The sequence below is a fragment of the Balaenoptera borealis genome (genome assembly GCF_965194805.1).
Source record: "Balaenoptera borealis genome assembly, chromosome: 13".
NCBI lineage: Eukaryota > Metazoa > Chordata > Mammalia > Artiodactyla > Balaenopteridae > Balaenoptera > Balaenoptera borealis.
The window spans coordinates 7,665,656-7,678,992 of NC_138870.1; the positions used below are offsets into that span (position 1 = coordinate 7,665,656).

General features: G+C 39.1%; 1 long non-coding RNA gene across 2 annotated transcripts; it reads right to left on the reverse strand.

Moving 5' to 3' along the window:
* Positions 1-859: 859 nt before the first annotated feature.
* On the reverse strand, positions 860-12,841 carry LOC309608800. 2 transcript variants are annotated; one of them, XR_014233091.1, is made up of 4 exons: positions 12,605-12,841; positions 6,183-6,242; positions 5,872-5,960; positions 860-5,236 (listed from the first exon to the last, which is right to left on the reverse strand). It is a non-coding gene; the product is annotated as an uncharacterized lncRNA (long non-coding RNA). The 2 variants fall into 2 exon arrangements; XR_014233092.1 differs by having other exon boundaries at positions 860-5,298.
* Positions 12,842-13,337: the final 496 nt, after the last annotated feature.

Sequence of the window (13,337 nt, forward strand, 5' to 3'; positions counted from 1 at the left end):
CCACATGCCGCGGATAAACTAGGCCCGTGAGCCACAACTACTGAGCCTGCGCGTCTGGAGCCTGTGCTCCGCAGCAAGAGAGGCCGCGATAGTGAGGGGCCCAAGCACCACGATGAAGAGTGGCCCCCGCTTGCCGCAACTAGAGAAAGCCCTCGCACAGAAACGAAGACGCAACATAATAATCAATCAATCAATCAATCAATCTTTAAAAAAAATTGCCTATAAATTTTTTCTATTTCCTGAGAAAATGAAAAAAGATATATATAGTTAGGGTTTTCATTTCTGCTTATTAGTTTATTGAAGAACTTCACCAAACATTTGTGAGTTTAACAGTCTGGGTGTTTGAAATTTACAATCATCTTAAAGAAATAAAGATTCCAGAGACAAATTTAAAGTACATGAAGGAAAAAGAAAAGGGTTTGAGATGAGAGTACAAAGAAACATTGGCTTAGCGATACAAATTCCCAGAATTAGGCAGTGATCAGTAATAGGGAAATTGGGATATAAAATTATCCTGCCAAAGTACAGGGATTGTCTCTTTGTTTTTCATTTGGAAACTTCTGTATAATGTCATTGTGGCAGATAAATATTTCTGGTTTCCATTTTAAGATGATAAACTAAATACACACTAAAGAATCTTCCCTTCTACATCAAGACCTTCAGAATGAAAAGGAAAGTATTTAAAGGAAATCTATAACCATGCTTAAATTCAGTAGGTGGAAACTCAATAGATGCAGATCTGTATACAATTCTTGGACAGAGACAACATATAGAATGATACTGAATAAAAAAATCAACCCCCTAAATGTATATTTAAAACCATATATAGGAACTACCCTGGTTGTGCAGTGGTTAAGAATCTGCCTGCCAATGCAGGGGACATGGGTTTTATCCCTGGTCTAGGAAGATCCCACATGCCGTGGAGCAACTAAGCCCATGCACCACAACTACTGAGCCTGCCCTCTAGAGCCCGTGAGCCACAACTACTGAGCCTGCATGCTGCAACTGCTGAAGCCCGTGTGCCTAGAACCCATGCTCCGCAACAAGAGAAGCCACTGCAATGAGAAGCCTGCACTCTGCAATGAAGAATAGCCCCTGCTCACTGCAACTAGAGAAAACCCACACGCAGCAACAAAAATGCAACACAGCCAAAAAAAAAAAAAAGCCACATATATAATACTACTGAAACACAAAAATGGTAGTTCTAAAAGTGCTTCAGGGATTCCCTGGTGGCGCAGTGGTTAAGAATCCGCCTGCCAATGCAGGGGACACGGATTCGAGCCCTGGTCCTGGAAGATCCCACATGCCGCAGAGCAACTAAGCCCGTGCGCCACAACTACTGAGCCTGCCCTCTAGAGCCCGTGAGCCACAACTACTGAGCCTGCATGCTGCAACTGCTGAAGCCCGTGTGCCTAGAACCCATGCTCCGCAACAAGAGAAGCCACCGCAATGAGAAGCCTGCACTCTGCAATGAAGAATAGCCCCTGCTCACTGCAACTAGAGAAAACCCACACGCAGCAACAAAAATGCAACACAGCCAAAAAAAAAAAAAAAAGCCACATATATAATACTACTGAAACACAAAAATGGTAGTTCTAAAAGTGCTTCAGGGATTCCCTGGTGGCGCAGTGGTTAAGAATCCGCCTGCCAATGCAGGGGACACGGATTCGAGCCCTGGTCCTGGAAGATCCCACATGCCGCAGAGCAACTAAGCCCGTGCGCCACAACTACTGAGCCTGCTCTCTAGAACCCACAAACCACAACTACTGAGACTGTGTGTCACAACTACTGCAGCCCGCGTGCCTACAGCCCATGCTCTGCAATAAGAGAAGCCACCGCGATGAGAAGCCTGTGCACTGCAACGAAGAGAAACCCCTGCTCGCCACAACTAGGAAAAAGCCCACATGCAGCAACAAAGACCCAACGCAGCCAAAAATAAATAAATAAATAAAATTTAACATTTTTATAAATTAATTAATTAATTAAAATTCTTCAAATTTAGTGCAGAAAGAAATCCTAGGGTAATTGGCAGGGTAATTCCATTCCTACACTAAAGTCAGATTCACAACCAGAAAATCTAGGGAGTCAGAAAAAAGATTTCATCTTGAAAAATTCTTGTAGAGTCAAGAAGCACCAAACATCTGAAGAAAGTAAACATTTTGAGAAAGAGATGATAAACACAACAAGGAAATATTTTAAGAAAACAGACAAGATACAGAAAATAAGCATAAGTAACATATTCAAAGAGACATTAGGGAATATTAGATTAATTAAAAACCCCATAGGTCATAAAAATGAAATTTTTCCTAGTCAGAACAGGAAAAAAACTCAAAATAATAACTGAAGTGCAGAATGGACACCTTGGAAGAAAAAATTCTTGACCTGGGAGACATAAATAAGTAATTCTCCCAAAATATATCACATGGAGAGATTAAGAAAAAAAGATTGAGCATATAAAAATAAAGGTGAGAGATATGAAGGATACATATGAAGAAATTTCAACATCCATCTAATAGGAGTCATAGAAATATTAAATGAGAAAATAAAGGACAAGCAATAACAGTTATAATGAGAACAACAGATGGGAAATTTCCAGAATTTAGCTAAAGCATGAATTCTTATTTAGCCTTCAGAGCAAGAAAACAGATTATACTCAAAGGAAATAGAATCATGTTGATATCAGATTTCTCATCACCAACATTAGCAAGAAGAAAATTTAGGAAAAAATATTGTTGTAACCTTGAGTATACAGATTTCTTAGACATGACATCAAAAGCACAATTAATAATACTACAAATTGATAAGTTAGACCTTATAGAAATAAAACTTTTAGTTATTCAAAAGACATTGTTAAAAGATAGAAAAGATAAGCCACAGGTTGGAAGAAAATAATTGCACATCATATACCCAATAATAAACTTGTATCCAGAACATAAAGAACTCTCATAGCTCGATTTTAAAAAAGCAATTAAAAAGGGGTAAAAAGATTTTAACAGAAACTTCCCCAAAGAAGATTTACAAATGGAAAATAAGCACCTGAAAACATGTTCAACATTATTAGTCAGAGAAATGCAAACCACAGCTAGGTACCAATATACGCTAATGAGAGCAGCTAAAATAAAAAGACTTGACAATGCTGGGAAGGATGAAGAAAAACTAGAAATCTCATACATTGTTTAAATGCAAAATAGTACCACCATTTGGAAAACAATTTGGAAAACATTGTTTATAAACAATGTTTATAAACTTAAACATAAAAATTCCCCATGACCTAGAGATCCCACTCCTAGATATTTACTTGAATGAAATTAAAACCTATGTTTGCACAAAAAGCTGTACATGGTTGTTTATAGTGGCTTTATATGTAACTACCCCAAACTGGAAGTAACCCAAGTATCCCTCAACCGGCTAATGGACAAAAAAGTCGTGGTACATCCATGCGATGAAATACTATGTAGCAATAAAAAGGAACAACTGCTTACATATGCTAAGATATGGATGAATCTCAAATGTATTATGCCAAGAGAAAGAGTGAGACTTAATTAGTTACCTATGGTATGAATCCACTGACATTTTCTGAAAAGACAAAACTATAGAGACAAGTGAGAGAACACAGCAGAGGAGGGGTTGATTGCAAAGGGGCACAGGGAAATTTTTGCTGTGATGAAAGAGCTCTATATATTGATTTTGGTGATGGTTACACAACTGTATGCCCTTATCAACACTTGTAGAACTATACACTAAAAAGGAAATTTTACTGTATTATAACTTAATACAAAATTTTTAAAAAGGAAAAGTAATAAAATTTTCAGAAGAAAACTTTATTACTTTATTACAATATCTTCATGATATTGGAGTAAGTTGTTCTCCTAAATAAGACACAAAAACCACTAACTTGAAAAGAAATAAACACAAATCTCAACAATATTAAGATTAAGAATTTCTGTTTGTTAAAAGACGCTATTAAGAGAGTGGAAAGACATCCCTCAGAGTGGGAAAAGATATTTGCAATTCACGTGTCTATGGAGGACTCACATCTGGGATACATAAAGGACTCCTGCAATTCAATAAGAAAAAGATAAAAAAACTTAGAAAAAAAAAAAGGGCAAAGGACTTGAACAAACACTTCACAAAGGACAATTTTCAAATGACCAATGAACATTTGAAAATTGCTCAACTTCATTTGTCATCAAGGAAATGAAAACTAACTCCATAATACAACAACATACCTACCAGAATAGCTAAAACAAAAAACACCTGACAATGGCAACTGTTGGTGAGGATGTGGAGCAAAGAGGTCTTTCATGCTTGGGGGAGTGTAATTAATATACCAAAAGACATGTACAAAGTACTTATGATGGCACCGTTCATAATAGTCCCAAACTGAAAGTCACCAACAGTAAATGGATAAATTTAATTTGGGTGGTATATTCACCCAATGGAACACTATACAGCAAAGAGAATGGAAGAACCACACTACGTTAAACAATATTATGGATGTACATCACAAACAATATGTAAGACAAAAAATCCAAACACAAAAGATTATACACTTTATGATTTATTTATATACATTTCCAAAGCAAGCAAACTATATTGTTAGATGTCCAGATATTGTTTACATGATAAAGAATGGTAACTGAATGCATGTACAAATGGGGCTTTTGGGATGTTGGTAATATTCTTTTCTTGATCTGAATGACAATTAGTTGAGTGTGTTCATCCTATGAAATTTATGGAACTGAACAATGTGACTGTGTACTGTGTATACTTTTTTGTATGCATTTACACTTCAAAACAAAGTTCAGTGTCTTAAAAAAAATCTGCTCATGAAACTAGAGAAATAATTTTAAGTAGCCTAAACATTTAGAAGGGGAGGCTGGGACTATTTCAGTCTGAAAGCATCCTTTCTCCTCTCCAATTTTAATTTCAGTGCATTCTCCTCTCCTAGGTTGAGCAGCAGCTAAAGTCACCAGTCCAGCAGGTCCTTGGCAGAACAAGTAAGGCTTCAGGCCCTGCAGGAATCTTCATAGAGAAAGTAGATGCAAGTCTGTCACTTCTCTGTGTCAAATGAGAGTTTATTTTCAGAGAGTTCCAAGGCAAAGATTAAGTATAATGTATTCTAGAGGCTTGGCTTTCCGGTAACTGTGACCCCAGGGGTAAAGGGAGAGCCCTTCTCTTCATATGGCTTGTCTCTCAGGCTTCCAAAGATCTGAAGAAGAGTGTTGCTGGTAGGCTTTTCCAGAAGCAGATATTGAGACAGAGTTGAGGTGCAAAATATTTATTAGGAATTAATACCTTTGAAAGGAAGCAGAGGGTCAGGGGTGTGGGAGAACAGGATGGAATAAAGGAAGAAGTTGAACTGTGATGCAGGCACCCAAAAGTCTCAGGCATATTGGTAGGTAAGGCTTGAACAATTGTTGACCATCAGAGTATCGTAATAATAAATTGTTCCAACAATGTCTTTGTAATTCATAGGAAGGAAAGTGAATTACAGAAACCACAGAGGTCACAATAAATTTAGTGGGGAAAAAAAGTACTTCACACCATCAGATCTGTAATTCAAAGCAAGAACTGCCTCATTCATTTTTCTATACTCAAAACCGTATTGATGCTCAAAATATCTGTGAGTCAATGAAAATTTCAAATTAACAATAGAATGTGATGGAAATAAGAAATTTCAGCTGGTCTCCCAGTAGGAGACAATTATGTATTGATCCATCCATCTTGACTGATTAATCAGTAACAGATTTTGAAATGGGTGATGGGCTTTGGAAAAGTTGGCTTCAGGAAGGGCCTAAAATGACACGGGTCAGTTCAGTTAACTCATCTCAGATAGATACATCTCAGAGAGAAGTGATGAAGACTTACCTTTAAGCACTTATATCCAGATTTCCATGGGAGTACTATGACAGTTGGAACTGTACTGTTGGCTGGAGCGGGTTGATGGACACAGGTTCCTATATAGATTATAAAAAGAAGTAATTGACACTGAGAGTTTGTGATGTGAGCAAATGGGATAGATAGCTTTGCAGAAGGGTTGATAAATAAACTGTAGGAAGAGGTTGGAGAGTGAAATGGGGTGAGGAGGAGAGACTGATAGGGAAAAATTAGAAGAAGGGGTTAGTAAATGAAAGAATAACAAATATTATTAAATGGGTGTATTGCTTTTGGACACTCACCTAAACTTTCTTTGGCACTCTACTCTCATCAAGACCACTGAGTATCCTCACAGCAAACACCTATTAAGAGAACAGCAGAGACTATATAAATGGGATAAAATACAGTTCATTCTTTCCTCCTGATGCCACTTTGCTTTTGTCTTCCTAGATTCCAAGATGGCTGACAATGGTGTATTTGATGCTATGACACCTACCATACTGGAGACGAACAAAGATCCCACAAACTTCTACATAGGGCCACCACTGTGGTGTGTTACCTTTGTTTATATGTCAGTTGCGTGTGTGTAGTGCAAATAACCTGGCTTGATCTGGTCAAAGACTTCCAGTGCCACGGGAATATCTCTAAAACCTGTGTAGCAGAGTGTTATGAGAATCATTTCACTAGACCTGTCCTAGGAGTTTGGTATTTGGTTGGCTTTGCCTTTTCCTCCATCTCTTTTGGGATGGAGTTTTTTGTTTCACAGACTGTGCATAAGGAAACCAAGGTGCTTAAGAAGCAATCTTTAAAAGAGAGCTCCAGCAGCACTGACGACAAAGCAGACCATGTTAATATAAAAGAAGACGAAATTTTTTACTTATCTAGGGAAAAGCCCCTGCTAGCAATGTACCTTTGTCTACTTTTTTGTACAGTTTTCTGTACAGGTGATATTCTTGGTCATTCTTATTCACTATCACCTACCACTGATTAAAAGTTCCATTTGGTGCAGTACCCACATGTGTCATGGACCTTATACATGCAGGGTGATGGGGACACAGGAAAAGATAATGTCCCTCATACTTCTGGCTACAGTCTCAGTGGTTATGACTTTCTGTATTATGCTCTTCCTATACACCATTAATGCATATGTAACTCTGTCTAAGAAATACAGAGTCTCTATCAAATCCTGACCCTAGCCCTGATGATCATCACTGCTTATGAAATATGGAATGCATGCCAAAGAGGCCGAGAGTGGTCTTAAATTGAAGCAATACATTTTTTATCCTTATTTCATATTCCCAGAATATGGGAACATAGATAATTTACACCTTAGAAAGATAAAACTTGGAATATGATAAGCCTGTTTTCTTCTCATATGGGTAATCACTTTATTTCCTAAAGAAAAAATTGAAATAGCTTTCAAAATATTTCTAAGGAACCTGAGGGCGTTTCACCCTACCAGTTCTGTCATCCCAGCATAATGAAATTTTAAGGTCTATTCTTTTCCATTTAATTGATTGGTAATTTAAGATTAACATTGAGAGAATTTACATAATGAGAATTATAGAGGGAGGGGCACAGTGGAAAATTACAGATAATCAAACATTATAGCTTCTTTAGTGTATTAGTATAGTAGCTGCTACCACTTACATCGTTCTTAAAATAATATCTTCTAAAGTTTCCTTAATACTTAACTTAAGTGAACCTCAATGCAGATGTTTCAAAGAAGGTTAATTCCAGATACTTTGTATAAGTAGAGAAGATAAATGAATTAGAAAAATTGGAAATAGTATGTTCTTAGAGCTTCAAAGGAAATGATTGAGTTTCAGATATGCACTGAGAATAGGGAAATAAAAAAACAAAAGTAGCATGTATGTTTCTGTACTTGAACTATATCTATTTCCCTTGGCACTTTTTTTCATTATTATCATCTTAGTTTCAGCAAGTTGAACTAATATATGTAGAAATGATTACAATTTGAGAAGCAAATTCTTTATAGAATGATTGAAGATTCTACATTGGTGAAAGACTTGAAATACAGTCACAGCTGCTATTAGTGGGGTATGAATACATTTGGGGGCCAGGGAAATATCATATCGATCTTCAAAGGGCAACAGAAGTGGTTCCTTATGAACAAAGGTGGCTCATCACAAAATAAACAGCAACTTAGAACATGAGATTAGAAGATATTGTATGGATATATGTATTTATAAAGTCAGGCATTGACAAGTAGCACTTGAATGGCAGCCTGAGAATCCCTTTTAACATATGGGGTTGTTTTGAACTCTACCCAGAGTCAACAAAGTGAATTGGCAGATTAACTCCTGGTGATTGGTGTGCCCCTCCTCTTAAACTCCTCCTCTCATGCTAGCTATGGATATGCTTTAAATGATCCCAGATGTTGTAACCGAGCAGGACCCTATGAGGCCTTCCCAGAATAGATCCCCCGCCCATGTCCTCTGCCTGTCTTTTCTTTGTAGCAAAACTTTAGTCAAGGAATAAATTTAATCAGAGAAGTGAGAAAACGCAGGAAGAAAGGAAATCAGTCAAACAAGCCAAAAATAGTAATACTTTAGCCATTCAACGAAATCAAGGACCTTTAATTCTACCTTAAGTACTATAGATAACATTCTGAGCCATGTCCTTTGAGCTGTTTTGCAGATACCGAAACCCCTACCGGGTGGAAGAAGTTAACTGTATTCTGCCCACAAGCACATAGACCCCAGACCAGTTGGAACCAGAAGGTTGGTGACACTGATTCCCAATTACCTCACCATCAACCAATCAGAAGACTGTCCATGAGTTGATCAGGCCCTGCTCCTTGAACCATTACTATAAAACTCCTCACTACCCCCTCCAGGGTGGGACACCCTGAGGTGCATTAGCCCACTGTGGCCCCCTTTGCCTGGCACGGCAATAAAGCTATTCCTTTCTACTTCACCCAAAACTCTTTCCCAAAATTCAATTCGGTGTCAGTGCACAGAAACCGGATTTCAGCATCAATGTCTATAATTTGTGACATAACAATACAAGACACAAACTAAATGATCTTCATTGCCTGTTTTGGAAATACCTAAATCATATCTTCTCCATAGAAATTAAATAACTACCATGTTATGAACTTGCCATGTGTAGGTAAATTCTCCTCAGGTCTAATATCTGTCCAATTTTCTCCATCATCACTCTCACTCCTATTACATGATCATATCTCACTCAGGTGTTGCCTAATATTATATTATATTATTATATCTCACAATATTAGTTGCCTAATATCAACTCCCTCCCATTCTCCACACTGTGGCCACAGGCTTTCTGTGGCAAACTTTGTTTTTCCACTTCCATACTTTGATTCCTCATTTTTCTAAGAAAAAGCTTAAACTCTTTTAACACTATTTACAAAATCCTACTTTCCTAAGTCCCTGTTTAGCCATCTAATCTAATTTTATTGAAGTATAGTTGATTTACAATGTTGTGTTAGTTTCTGCTGTACAGCAAAGTGATTCAGTTATACATATACATATTCTTTTGTGTGTGTGTTTTTAATAGGCTTTTTTAAAAGATAACTTTAGACTTATAAAAAAAAATTGTGAAAATAGTAGAGTTCTCATATACCCTTGACCCAGCTTCTCCTAATGTTATTATCTTACATAACCATAAAATATTCATCAAAAGAAATTATGGTATATAACATGGTACTTAATAGTGTTAGTACAATACTATTAAATGAATACAGCACTTATTCCAATTTCACCAGATTTTCCATCGTTTTTCTGCTTCAGGATCCAATCTGAGATTGCACATTGGTTGTAGTTTTGTCCTATCTCCTTAGTTTCTTCCAACCTATAACAATTCCTCAGTTCTTCCTTGTCTTTATGACTTGACACTTTTGAAGTGTGCTTGTCAGTTATTTTGTAGACTGTGCCTCAGTGTGGGCTTCTCTGATGATTTCTCATTATGAGATCAGGACGATGTTCTATTGGGAAGGATGCCTAAAGCTGATGTGCACTTCTCAGTGCACCATATCAAGGAGTACTTGATGTAGGTATATATTACTTGGTGATATTAACCTTGACTGCTCTGCTAAGGTCTTGATAGGCTTTTTATCATAATTTTTATAGGTGAGGAAAGAGTCTTAATGAGAAAAACAAGTTAGATTACATAGCCTAAATTCAGGGTCTGAGTCCAAACTTCACAGACTTTCCAAAATTCACCATATTTTTTCTCTTTAGTGGAACTATCGTGAAACTCCATCTTTTTTTCTTTTTTTCATTGTACTTCTCTGCTAAGATCCCTTAGGTGAGGACAACAAACTAAAACTGTTGCCCATTATGTATTTCTATGTTCTTTCAGAGCTCTAGAAAAAAATGTGACTATAATTCAAATAAAAATGTTAGAAAATTAAAATTGTGGTCTCCCCATGAGAAAGGGTATTTAAAAACATCAGTCGTCCTACCCTTTCTCCTGAGCCAGATACATGTTTTCTGAAGATCCTGGATAAATGTAATTTTGCATATAGGGCAGCAAAAAAAAAAAAAATTCTGTGAATGTAGATACTAACATTTTTATCCTGGAGAGATCTGAATATAGTCAGGCTGATAAACAAAATTAAACAGTTTTGAAGGAAATTTTCTCCAGAAAGTCATTAATAATAACCTTGAGAAAATGACTATGTTAGGCTCAAAAGCTGGAAAAATGAGAATAGGTTCCACCCCCCCATTTCTATCTCACCCCCATTTCTCTCCCCATCAGTTCTATGCCAGAGATAATCACTGTACACGTCCTCAGAAATGTATCACACATAATAGACTTCATATTCTGTTAAAATAAGTCTAGTCAGTGACATTAAAATGTTATCCAAAAAGTTAACTAAACATTTTCTATAGGAAATATAAAATTGTTTTCAATTTATATTTGTTTTTTGTATTTATCCATAGCCAGAAAATAGTTCTTGCATTAGAATAAATTAATGAGTCTATTACGGGTATACCATCACACACTATGCTCCCAGGTTTTTCTCTCATTTGTACAGAACTACCCATGAATCATTGTTATTCCATTCTTTATGGAAAAAAAAAACTGAATAATCTCTCTTTAGAGTGTCCTGATGGAGAGTACTTGAAACTACAGAAGATATCAGAGAGAGTGTGGACAGTTCATTCTTTTTTTTTTTAATACATTTATTTATTTACTTATTTTTGGCTGCATTGGGTCTTCGTTGCTGTGTGCGGGCTTTCTCTAGTCGTGGCGAATGGGGGCTACTCTTCATTGCGGTGCGCAGGCTTCTCGTTGCAGTGGCTTCTCTTTTTGTGGAGCACAGGCTCTAGGAGCATGGGCTTCAGTAGTTGTGGCATGTGGGCTCAGTATTTGTGGCTCACGGGCTCTAGAGCGCAGGCTCAGTAGTTTTGGCTCACGGGCTTAGTTGCTCTGCAGCATGTGGGATCTTCCTGGACCAGGGCTCGAACCCGTGTCCCCTGCATTGACAGGTGATTCTTAACCACTGAGCCACCAGGGAAGCCCGACAGTTCCTTCTTTAAGCCACAAATATTTTTCAAGTTAATATACCAGAGTGATCATGACCACTGAGGCCAGACTACCTGGGTTCAAATCCTGACTTTTCAATACACTTGTTGTGTGGCCTTAATTAAATTATTTAATCTTTCTATGCTATGGTTTCCTCATTTGTAAAATAGAGATAACAATGGTATCTATCTCATCTGTAAGATGGGTATAACAACAGTAACAATCTCAAGTGTTGTAATGAAAATTAAATGAGGAAATAATTGTAAAGCACAAATACAGTTTGTGTAGAACAGTTACACACAGAGTTTGCCTACGACACTTGATTATTCCTATTGTCCTTTCATAATTATTAAAAGGGCCTTCCTTTCAGCCTAAAAAGAGTCCCAGTTTGGAATATAAATTACATAGTCATCCTAGTTACAAAGCACATAGTAAATGCTATAAAACCATTAGTTATTATCATAACTTTGTTCTAAGCATTTGGAATACAGCAATAAGCAACAGCAACAAACTGTAACCTCTGTCCTTGTGGAATTTGTATCCTAGCTAGGAGAGATAACCAATAATCAAAATCAATTAGTAAAATATATACTATATTAGATGGTGATAAATATTATATAGAGTACAGATTGAGGAGCTTCAAGATGGCGGAAGAGTAAGACGTGGAGATCACCTTCCTCCCCACAAATACATCAGAAATACATCTACACGTGGAACAGCTCCTACAGAACACTTACTGAACACTGGCAGACCTCAGACTTCCCAAAAGGCAAGAAACTCCCCACGTACCTGGGTAGGGCAAAAGAAAAAAGAAACAACAGAGACAAAAGAATAGGGACGGGACCTGCACCGATGGGAGGGAGCCGTGAAGGAGGAAAGGTTTCCACACACTAGGAGCCCCTTCGCGGGTGGAGACTGCGGGTGGCGGAGGGGGGAAGCTTCGGAGCCACGGAGGAGAGCGCAGCCACAGGGGCGCGGAGGGCAAAGCGGAGAGATTCCCGCACAGAGGCTCTGCGCGGAGCAGCACTCACCAGCCCGAGAGGCTTGTCTGCTCACCCGCCGGGGCGGGCGGGGCTGGGAGCTGAGGCTCGGGCTTCGGTCGGATCGCAGGGAGAGGACTGGGGTTGGCGGCGTGAACACAGCCTGAAGGGGCTAGTGCACCACGGCTAGCCGGGAGGGAGTCCAGGAAAAAGTCTGGACCTACCAGAGAGGCAAGAGACCATTGTTTCCGGGTGCGCGAGGAGAGGGAATGCAGAGCACCGCCTAAACGAGCTCCAGAGAAGGGCGCGAGCCGTGGCTATCAGCAGGGACCCCAGAGACGGGCAGGAGACGCTAAGGCTGCTGCTGCCGCCACCAAGAAGCCTGTGTGCGAGCACAGGTCACTCTCCACACCGCCCCTCCCGGGAGCCTGTGCAGCCCGCCACTGCCAGGGTCCCGTGATCCAGGGACAACCCTGGGAGAACGCACGGCGCGCCTCAGGCTGCTGCGACGTCACGACGCCTCTGCCGCCGCAGGTTCGCCCCGCCTCCTCCGTACCGCGCCCTCCCCCGGCCTGAGTGAGCCAGAGCCCCCGAAGCAGCTGCTCTTTTAACCCCGTCCTGTCTGGGCGGGAACAGACGCCCTCAGGTGACCCACACGCAGAGGTAGGGCCAAATCCAAAGCTGAACCCCGGGAGCTGTGCGAACAAAGAAGAGAAATGGAAATCTCTCCCAGCAGCCTCAGGAGCAGTGGATTAAACCTCCACAATCAACTTGATGTACCTGCATCTGTGGAATACCTGAATAGACAATGAATCATCCCAAATTGAGGCGGTGGACTTTGGGAGCAACGATATATTTTTTCTTTCCTTTTTCCCTTTTTGTGAGTGTGTATGTGTATGCTTCTGTGTGTGATTTTGTCTGTATAGCTTTGCTTTTACCATTTGTCCTAGGGTTCTG